Below are 12,867 nucleotides of genomic sequence, written 5' to 3'. Positions count from 1 at the left end.
CTTACCAGGAACAGGCTTATGATACAGTGCTGTATACATGCTTACTTACCAGGAACAGGCTTATGATACAGTGCTGTATACATGCTTACTTACCAGGAACAGGCTTATGATACAGTGCTGTATACATGCTTACTTACCAGGAACAGGCTTATGATACAGTGCTGTATACATGCTTACTTACCAGGAACAGGCTTATGATACAGTGCTGTATACATGCTTACTTACCAGGAACAGGCTTATGATACAGCGCTGTATACATGCTTACTTACCAGGAACAGGCTTATAATACATTGCTGTATACATGTTTACTTACCAGGAACAGGCTTATAATACAGTGCTGTATACATGCTTACTTACCAGGAACAGGATTATAATACAGTGCTGTATACATGCTTACTTACCAGGAACAGGTTTATGATACAGTGCTGTATACATGCTTACTTACCAGGAACAGGCTTATGATACAGCGCTGTATACATGCTTACTTACCAGGAACAGGCTTATGATACAGCGCTGTATACATGTTTACTTACCAGGAACAGGCTTATGATACAGTGCTGTATACATGCTTACTTACCAGGAACAGGCTTATGATACAGTGCTGTATACATGCTTACTTACCAGGAACAGGCTTATAATACAGCGCTGTATACATGCTTACTTACCAGGAACAGGCTTATAATACAGTGCTGTATACATGCTTACTTACCAGGAACAGGCTTATAATACAGCGCTGTATACATGCTTACTTACCAGGAACAGGCTTATGATACAGCGCTGTATACATGCTTACTTACCAGGAACAGGCTTATGATACAGCGCTGTATACATGTTTACTTACCAGGAACAGGCTTATGATACAGTGCTGTATACATGCTTACTTACCAGGAACAGGCTTATGATACAGTGCTGTATACATGCTTACTTACCAGGAACAGGCTTATAATACAGCGCTGTATACATGCGTACTTACCAGGAACAGGCTTATGATACAGTGCTGTATACATGTTTACTTACCAGGAACAGGCTTATAATACAGTGCTGTATACATGCTTACTTACCAGGAACAGGCTTATAATACAGCGCTGTATACATGCTTACTTACCAGGAACAGGCTTATGATACAGTGCTGTATACATGCTTACTTACCAGGAACAGGCTTATGATACAGCGCTGTATACATGCTTACTTACCAGGAACAGGCTTATAATACAGCGCTGTATACATGTTTACTTACCAGGAACAGGCTTATGATACAGCGCTGTATACATGCTTACTTACCAGGAACAGGCTTATAATACAGTGCTGTATACATGCTTACTTACCAGGAACAGGCTTATAATACAGCGCTGTATACATGCTTACTTACCAGGAACAGGTTTATGATACAGTGCTGTATACATGTTTACTTACCAGGAACAGGCTTATGATACAGCGCTGTATACATGCTTACTTACCAGGAACAGGCTTATAATACAGCGCTGTATACATGCTTACTTACCAGGAACAGGCTTATAATACAGTGCTGTATACATGTTTACTTACCAGGAACAGGCTTATAATACAGCGCTGTATACATGTTTACTTACCAGGAACAGGCTTATAATACAGCGCTGTATACATGCTTACTTACCAGGAACAGGCTTATAATACAGCGCTGTATACATGCTTACTTACCAGGAACAGGCTTATAATACAGCGCTGTATACATGCTTACTTACCAGGAACAGGTTTATGATACAGCGCTGTATACATGCTTACTTACCAGGAACAGGCTTATGATACAGTGCTGTATACATGCTTACTTACCAGGAACAGGCTTATGATACAGTGCTGTATACATGCTTACTTACCAGGAACAGGCTTATAATACAGTGCTGTATACATGCGTACTTACCAGGAACAGGCTTATAATACAGTGCTGTATACATGTTTACTTACCAGGAACAGGCTTATAATACAGCGCTGTATACATGCTTACTTACCAGGAACAGGCTTATAATACAGCGCTGTATACATGCTTACTTACCAGGAACAGGCTTATAATACAGCGCTGTATACATGCTTACTTACCAGGAACAGGCTTATAATACAGTGCTGTATACATGCTTACTTACCAGGAACAGGCTTATGATACAGTGCTGTATACATGCTTACTTACCAGGAACAGGCTTATGATACAGTGCTGTATACATGTTTACTTACCAGGAACAGGCTTATGATACAGCGCTGTATACATGTTTACTTACCAGGAACAGGCTTATAATACAGCGCTGTATACATGCTTACTTACCAGGAACAGGCTTATGATACAGTGCTGTATACATGCTTACTTACCAGGAACAGGCTTATGATACAGTGCTGTATACATGCTTACTTACCAGGAACAGGCTTATAATACAGTGCTGTATACATGCGTACTTACCAGGAACAGGCTTATAATACAGTGCTGTATACATGTTTACTTACCAGGAACAGGCTTATAATACAGCGCTGTATACATGCTTACTTACCAGGAACAGGCTTATAATACAGCGCTGTATACATGCTTACTTACCAGGAACAGGCTTATAATACAGCGCTGTATACATGCTTACTTACCAGGAACAGGCTTATAATACAGTGCTGTATACATGCTTACTTACCAGGAACAGGCTTATGATACAGTGCTGTATACATGCTTACTTGCCAGGAACAGGCTTATGATACAGTGCTGTATACATGTTTACTTACCAGGAACAGGCTTATGATACAGCGCTGTATACATGTTTACTTACCAGGAACAGGCTTATAATACAGCGCTGTATACATGTTTACTTACCAGGAACAGGCTTATAATACAGCGCTGTATACATGCTTACTTACCAGGAACAGGCTTATAATACAGCGCTGTATACATGCTTACTTACCAGGAACAGGCTTATAATACAGCGCTGTATACATGCTTACTTACCAGGAACAGGTTTATGATACAGCGCTGTATACATGCTTACTTACCAGGAACAGGCTTATGATACAGTGCTGTATACATGCTTACTTACCAGGAACAGGCTTATAATACAGTGCTGTATACATGCTTACTTACCAGGAACAGGCTTATAATACAGTGCTGTATACATGCTTACTTACCAGGAACAGGCTTATGATACAGTGCTGTATACATGTTTACTTACCAGGAACAGGCTTATGATACAGCGCTGTATACATGCTTACTTACCAGGAACAGGCTTATAATACAGCGCTGTATACATGCTTACTTACCAGGAACAGGCTTATGATACAGTGCTGAATACATGTTTACTTACCAGGAACAGGCTTATGATACAGTGCTGTATACATGCTTACTTACCAGGAACAGGCTTATGATACAGTGCTGTATACATGCGTACTTACCAGGAACAGGCTTATAATACAGTGCTGTATACATGCTTACTTACCAGGAACAGGCTTATGATACAGTGCTGTATACATGCTTACTTACCAGGAACAGGCTTATGATACAGTGCTGTATACATGCGTACTTACCAGGAACAGGCTTATAATACAGTGCTGTATACATGCTTACTTACCAGGAACAGGCTTATAATACAGCGCTGTATACATGCTTACTTACCAGGAACAGGCTTATAATACAGCGCTGTATACATGTTTACTTACCAGGAACAGGCTTATAATACAGTGCTGTATACATGCTTACCAGGAACAGGCTTATGATACAGTGCTGTATACATGCTTACTTACCAGGAACAGGCTTATGATACAGCGCTGTATACATGCTTACTTACCAGGAACAGGCTTATGATACAGCGCTGTATACATGCTTACTTACCAGGAACAGGCTTATGATACAGTGCTGAATACATGTTTACTTACCAGGAACAGGCTTATGATACAGTGCTGTATACATGTTTACTTACCAGGAACAGGCTTATGATACAGCGCTGTATACATGTTTACTTACCAGGAACAGGCTTATGATACAGTGCTGAATACATGTTTACTTACCAGGAACAGGCTTATGATACAGTGCTGTATACATGCGTACTTACCAGGAACAGGCTTATAATACAGTGCTGTATACATGCGTACTTACCAGGAACAGGCTTATGATACAGCGCTGTATACATGCTTACTTACCAGGAACAGGCTTATGATACAGCGCTGTATACATGCTTACTTACCAGGAACAGGCTTATGATACAGTGCTGAATACATGTTTACTTACCAGGAACAGGCTTATGATACAGTGCTGTATACATGTTTACTTACCAGGAACAGGCTTATAATACAGTGCTGAATACATGCTTACTTACCAGGAACAGGCTTATGATACAGCGCTGTATACATGCTTACTTACCAGGAACAGGCTTATAATACAGTGCTGTATACATGCTTACTTACCAGGAACAGGCTTATAATACAGTGCTGAATACATGCTTACTTACCAGGAACAGGCTTATGATACAGTGCTGTATACATGCTTACTTACCAGGAACAGGCTTATGATACAGCGCTGTATACATGTTTACTTACCAGGAACAGGCTTATGATACAGCGCTGTATACATGTTTACTTACCAGGAACAGGCTTATGATACAGCGCTGTATACATGCTTACTTACCAGGAACAGGCTTATGATACAGTGCTGTATACATGCGTACTTACCAGGAACAGGCTTATGATACAGTGCTGTATACATGCTTACTTACCAGGAACAGGTTTATAATACAGCGCTGTATACATGCTTACTTACCAGGAAGAGGCTTATAATACAGTGCTGTATACATGCTTACTTACCAGGAACAGGCTTATGATACAGCGCTGTATACATGCTTACTTACCAGGAACAGGCTTATGATACAGCGCTGTATACATGTTTACTTACCAGGAACAGGCTTATGATACAGCGCTGTATACATGTTTACTTACCAGGAACAGGCTTATGATACAGCGCTGTATACATGCTTACTTACCAGGAACAGGCTTATGATACAGTGCTGTATACATGCGTACTTACCAGGAACAGGCTTATGATACAGTGCTGTATACATGCTTACTTACCAGGAACAGGTTTATAATACAGCGCTGTATACATGCTTACTTACCAGGAACAGGCTTATGATACAGTGCTGTATACATGCTTACTTACCAGGAACAGGCTTATGATACAGCGCTGTATACATGCTTACTTACCAGGAACAGGCTTATGATACAGCGCTGTATACATGTTTACTTACCAGGAACAGGCTTATGATACAGCGCTGTATACATGTTTACTTACCAGGAACAGGCTTATGATACAGCGCTGTATACATGTTTACTTACCAGGAACAGGCTTATAATACAGTGCTGTATACATGTTTACTTACCAGGAACAGGCTTATAATACAGCGCTGTATACATGCTTACTTACCAGGAACAGGCTTATGATACAGCGCTGTATACATGCTTACTTACCAGGAACAGGCTTATAATACAGTGCTGTATACATGTTTACTTACCAGGAACAGGCTTATAATACAGTGCTGTATACATGTTTACCAGGAACAGGCTTATAATACAGCGCTGTATACATGCTTACTTACCAGGAACAGGCTTATAATACAGTGCTGTATACATGCTTACTTACCAGGAACAGGCTTATGATACAGTGCTGTATACATGCTTACTTACCAGGAACAGGCTTATAATACAGTGCTGTATACATGTTTACTTACCAGGAACAGGCTTATAATACAGCGCTGTATACATGCTTACTTACCAGGAACAGGCTTATGATACAGCGCTGTATACATGCTTACTTACCAGGAACAGGCTTATAATACAGCGCTGTATACATGCTTACTTACCAGGAACAGGCTTATGATACAGCGCTGTATACATGTTTACTTACCAGGAACAGGCTTATGATACAGCGCTGTATACATGTTTACTTACCAGGAACAGGCTTATGATACAGCGCTGTATACATGTTTACTTACCAGGAACAGGCTTATAATACAGTGCTGTATACATGTTTACTTACCAGGAACAGGCTTATGATACAGTGCTGTATACATGTTTACTTACCAGGAACAGGCTTATAATACAGCGCTGTATACATGCTTACTTACCAGGAACAGGCTTATAATACAGTGCTGAATACATGCTTACTTACCAGGAACAGGCTTATGATACAGTGCTGAATACATGCGTACTTACCAGGAACAGGCTTATAATACAGTGCTGTATACATGTTTACTTACCAGGAACAGGCTTATAATACAGTGCTGTATACATGCTTACTTACCAGGAACAGGCTTATGATACAGTGCTGTATACATGCTTACTTACCAGGAACAGGCTTATAATACAGTGCTGAATACATGCTTACTTACCAGGAACAGGCTTATAATACAGCGCTGTATACATGCTTACTTACCAGGAACAGGCTTATGATACAGTGCTGTATACATGCTTACTTACCAGGAACAGGCTTATGATACAGTGCTGTATACATGCTTACTTACCAGGAACAGGCTTATAATACAGCGCTGTATACATGCTTACTTACCAGGAACAGGCTTATAATGCAGCGCTGTATACATGCTTACTTACCAGGAAGAGGCTTATAATACAGTGCTGTATACATGCTTACTTACCAGGAACAGGCTTATGATACAGTGCTGTATACATGTTTACTTACCAGGAACAGGCTTATAATACAGCGCTGTATACATGCTTACTTACCAGGAAGAGGCTTATAATACAGCGCTGTATACATGCTTACTTACCAGGAACAGGCTTATAATACAGTGCTGTATACATGCTTACTTACCAGGAACAGGCTTATGATACAGTGCTGTATACATGTTTACTTACCAGGAACAGGCTTATGATACAGCGCTGTATACATGTTTACTTACCAGGAACAGGCTTATGATACAGTGCTGTATACATGCTTACTTACCAGGAACAGGCTTATGATACAGCGCTGTATACATGCTTACTTACCAGGAAGAGGCTTATAATACAGTGCTGTATACATGCTTACTTACCAGGAACAGGCTTATGATACAGCGCTGTATACATGCTTACTTACCAGGAACAGGCTTATAATACAGTGCTGTATACATGCTTACTTACCAGGAACAGGCTTATAATACAGTTCTGTATACATGCTTACTTACCAGGAACAGGCTTATAATACAGCGCTGTATACATGCTTACTTACCAGGAACAGGCTTATAATACAGCGCTGAATACATGCTTACTTACCAGGAACAGGCTTATAATACAGTGCTGTATACATGCTTACTTACCAGGAACAGGCTTATAATACAGCGCTGTATACATGCTTACCAGGAACAGGCTTATGATACAGTGCTGAATACATGTTTACTTACCAGGAACAGGCTTATGATACAGCGCTGTATACATGTTTACTTACCAGGAACAGGCTTATAATACAGCGCTGTATACATGCTTACTTACCAGGAACAGGCTTATAATACAGTGCTGTATACATGCTTACTTACCAGGAAGAGGCTTATGATACAGTGCTGTATACATGTTTACTTACCAGGAACAGGCTTATAATACAGTGCTGAATACATGCTTACTTACCAGGAACAGGCTTATAATACAGCGCTGTATACATGCGTACTTACCAGGAACAGGCTTATAATACAGCGCTGTATACATGCTTACTTACCAGGAACAGGCTTATGATACAGCGCTGTATACATGCTTACTTACCAGGAACAGGCTTATAATACAGTGCTGAATACATGCTTACTTACCAGGAACAGGCTTATAATACAGTGCTGTATACATGCGTACTTACCAGGAACAGGCTTATAATACAGCGCTGTATACATGTTTACTTACCAGGAACAGGCTTATAATACAGCGCTGTATACATGCGTACTTACCAGGAACAGGCTTATAATACAGTGCTGAATACATGCTTACTTACCAGGAACAGGCTTATAATACAGCGCTGTATACATGTTTACTTACCAGGAACAGGCTTATAATACAGTGCTGTATACATGTTTACTTACCAGGAACAGGCTTATGATACAGTGCTGTATACATGCTTACTTACCAGGAACAGGCTTATGATACAGTGCTGTATACATGCTTACCAGGAACAGGCTTATAATACAGCGCTGTATACATGCTTACTTACCAGGAACAGGCTTATGATACAGCGCTGTATACATGCTTACTTACCAGGAACAGGCTTATAATACAGCGCTGTATACATGCTTACTTACCAGGAACAGGCTTATGATACAGCGCTGTATACATGCTTACTTACCAGGAACAGGCTTATAATACAGTGCTGTATACATGTTTACTTACCAGGAACAGGCTTATAATACAGCGCTGTATACATGCTTACTTACCAGGAACAGGCTTATAATACAGTGCTGTATACATGTTTACTTACCAGGAACAGGCTTATAATACAGTGCTGAATACATGCTTACTTACCAGGAACAGGCTTATGATACAGCGCTGTATACATGTTTACTTACCAGGAACAGGCTTATAATACAGTGCTGTATACATGCTTACTTACCAGGAACAGGCTTATAATACAGCGCTGTATACATGCTTACTTACCAGGAACAGGCTTATAATACAGCGCTGTATACATGCTTACTTACCAGGAACAGGCTTATGATACAGTGCTGTATACATGCTTACTTACCAGGAACAGGCTTATGATACAGTGCTGTATACATGTTTACTTACCAGGAACAGGCTTATAATACAGTGCTGTATACATGCTTACTTACCAGGAACAGGCTTATGATACAGCGCTGTATACATGCTTACTTACCAGGAACAGGCTTATAATACAGCGCTGAATACATGCTTACTTACCAGGAACAGGCTCATAATACAGTGCTGTATACATGCTTACTTACCAGGAACAGGCTTATAATACAGTGCTGTATACATGCTTACTTACCAGGAACAGGCTTATGATACAGCGCTGTATACATGCTTACTTACCAGGAACAGGCTTATGATACAGCGCTGTATACATGTTTACTTACCAGGAACAGGCTTATAATACAGCGCTGTATACATGCTTACTTACCAGGAACAGGCTTATAATACAGTGCTGTATACATGCTTACCAGGAACAGGCTTATAATACAGTGCTGTATACATGCGTACTTACCAGGAACAGGCTTATGATACAGCGCTGTATACATGTTTACTTACCAGGAACAGGCTTATAATACAGCGCTGTTTACATGCTTACTTACCAGGAACAGGCTTATAATACAGTGCTGTATACATGCTTACCAGGAACAGGCTTATAATATAGTGCTGTATACATGCTTACTTACCAGGAACAGGCTTATAATACAGCGCTGTATACATGCTTACTTACCAGGAACAGGCTTATAATACAGCGCTGTATACATGCTTACTTACCAGGAACAGGCTTATAATACAGCGCTGTATACATGCTTACTTACCAGGAACAGGCTTATAATACAGTGCTGTATACATGCTTACTTACCAGGAACAGGCTTATAATACAGCGCTGTATACATGCCTACTTACCAGGAACAGGCTTATAATACAGCGCTGTATACATGCTTACCAGGAACAGGCTTATGATACAGTGCTGTATACATGCGTACTTACCAGGAACAGGCTTATAATACAGTGCTGTATACATGTTTACTTACCAGGAACAGGCTTATAATACAGTGCTGTATACATGTTTACTTACCAGGAACAGGCTTATGATACAGTGCTGTATACATGCGTACTTACCAGGAACAGGCTTATAATACAGTGCTGTATACATGTTTACTTACCAGGAACAGGCTTATGATACAGTGCTGTATACATGCTTACTTACCAGGAACAGGCTTATAATACAGTGCTGTATACATGTTTACTTACCAGGAACAGGCTTATAATACAGTGCTGTATACATGCTTACTTACCAGGAACAGGCTTATAATACAGCGCTGTATACATGCTTACTTACCAGGAACAGGCTTATAATACAGCGCTGTATACATGCGTACTTACCAGGAACAGGCTTATAATACAGCGCTGTATACATGCTTACTTACCAGGAACAGGCTTATAATACAGTGCTGAATACATGCTTACTTACCAGGAACAGGCTTATAATACATTGCTGTATACATGTTTACTTACCAGGAACAGGCTTATAATACAGTGCTGTATACATGCTTACTTACCAGGAACAGGCTTATGATACAGTGCTGTATACATGCTTACTTACCAGGAACAGGCTTATGATACAGTGCTGTATACATGCTTACTTACCAGGAAGAGGCTTATAATACAGCGCTGTATACATGCTTACTTACCAGGAACAGGCTTATAATACAGCGCTGTATACATGTTTACTTACCAGGAACAGGCTTATGATACAGTGCTGTATACATGCGTACTTACCAGGAACAGGCTTATAATACAGCGCTGTATACATGCTTACTTACCAGGAACAGGCTTATAATACAGCGCTGTATACATGCTTACTTACCAGGAACAGGCTTATAATACAGCGCTGTATACATGCTTACTTACCAGGAACAGGCTTATAATACAGCGCTGTATACATGCTTACTTACCAGGAACAGGCTTATAATACAGCGCTGTATACATGCTTACTTACCAGGAACAGGCTTATAATACAGCGCTGTATACATGCGTACTTACCAGGAACAGGCTTATAATACAGTGCTGTATACATGCGTACTTACCAGGAACAGGCTTATAATACAGCGCTGTATACATGCTTACTTACCAGGAACAGGCTTATAATACAGCGCTGTATACATGCTTACTTACCAGGAACAGGCTTATAATACAGTGCTGTATACATGCTTACTTACCAGGAACAGGCTTATAATACAGTGCTGTATACATGCTTACTTACCAGGAACAGGCTTATAATACAGCGCTGTATACATGCTTACTTACCAGGAACAGGCTTATAATACAGCGCTGTATACATGCTTACTTACCAGGAACAGGCTTATAATACAGCGCTGTATACATGCTTACTTACCAGGAACAGGCTTATGATACAGTGCTGTATACATGTTTACTTACCAGGAACAGGCTTATGATACAGCGCTGTATACATGCTTACTTACCAGGAACAGGCTTATAATACAGTGCTGTATACATGCTTACTTACCAGGAACAGGCTTATGATACAGTGCTGTATACATGCTTACTTACCAGGAACAGGCTTATGATACAGTGCTGTATACATGCTTACTTACCAGGAACAGGCTTATAATACAGTGCTGTATACATGCTTACTTACCAGGAACAGGCTTATAATACAGTGCTGTATACATGCTTACTTACCAGGAACAGGCTTATGATACAGTGCTGTATACATGCTTACTTACCAGGAACAGGCTTATGATACAGTGCTGTATACATGCTTACTTACCAGGAACAGGCTTATGATACAGTGCTGTATACATGCTTACTTACCAGGAACAGGCTTATAATACAGTGCTGTATACATGCTTACTTACCAGGAACAGGCTTATAATACAGTGCTGTATACATGCTTACTTACCAGGAACAGGCTTATGATACAGTGCTGTATACATGCGTACTTACCAGGAACAGGCTTATAATACAGTGCTGTATACATGCTTACTTACCAGGAACAGGCTTATGATACAGCGCTGTATACATGCTTACTTACCAGGAACAGGCTTATAATACAGTGCTGTATACATGCTTACTTACCAGGAACAGGCTTATGATACAGTGCTGTATACATGCTTACTTACCAGGAACAGGCTTATAATACAGCGCTGTATACATGCTTACTTACCAGGAACAGGCTTATGATACAGTGCTGTATACATGCTTACTTACCAGGAACAGGCTTATGATACAGTGCTGTATACATGCTTACTTACCAGGAACAGGCTTATGATACAGTGCTGTATACATGCTTACTTACCAGGAACAGGCTTATAATACAGTGCTGTATACATGCTTACTTACCAGGAACAGGCTTATAATACAGTGCTGTATACATGCTTACTTACCAGGAACAGGCTTATGATACAGTGCTGTATACATGCTTACTTACCAGGAACAGGCTTATAATACAGTGCTGTATACATGCTTACTTACCAGGAACAGGCTTATGATACAGCGCTGTATACATGCTTACTTACCAGGAACAGGCTTATAATACAGTGCTGTATACATGCTTACTTACCAGGAACAGGCTTATGATACAGTGCTGTATACATGCTTACTTACCAGGAACAGGCTTATGATACAGTGCTGTATACATGCTTACTTACCAGGAACAGGCTTATGATACAGCGCTGTATACATGCTTACTTACCAGGAACAGGCTTATGATACAGCGCTGTATACATGTTTACTTACCAGGAACAGGCTTATGATACAGTGCTGAATACATGCGTACTTACCAGGAACAGGCTTATGATACAGTGCTGTATACATGTTTACTTACCAGGAACAGGCTTATAATACAGCGCTGTATACATGCTTACTTACCAGGAACAGGCTTATGATACAGCGCTGTATACATGTTTACTTACCAGGAACAGGCTTATGATACAGTGCTGTATACATGCTTACTTACCAGGAACAGGCTTATGATACAGCGCTGTATACATGCTTACTTACCAGGAACAGGCTTATGATACAGCGCTGTATACATGCTTACTTACCAGGAACAGGCTTATAATACAGCGCTGTATACATGCTTACTTACCAGGAACAGGTTTATGATACAGCGCTGTATACATGTTTACTTACCAGGAACAGGCTTATAATACAGTGCTGAATACATGCTTACTT

At 40.3% G+C, this 12,867-nt stretch overlaps 1 protein-coding gene across 2 annotated transcripts in view; it reads left to right on the top strand.

Moving 5' to 3' along the window:
• Positions 1-12,867, top strand: part of MEI1 (meiotic double-stranded break formation protein 1) — a 501,764-nt gene that overhangs the window by 28,055 nt on the left and 460,842 nt on the right. The window lies entirely within an intron of this gene.

This window comes from Hyperolius riggenbachi, chromosome 9, assembly GCF_040937935.1.
Source record: "Hyperolius riggenbachi isolate aHypRig1 chromosome 9, aHypRig1.pri, whole genome shotgun sequence".
Taxonomy (NCBI): domain Eukaryota; kingdom Metazoa; phylum Chordata; class Amphibia; order Anura; family Hyperoliidae; genus Hyperolius; species Hyperolius riggenbachi.
This window is presented reverse-complemented; position numbering and strand designations above follow the sequence as displayed.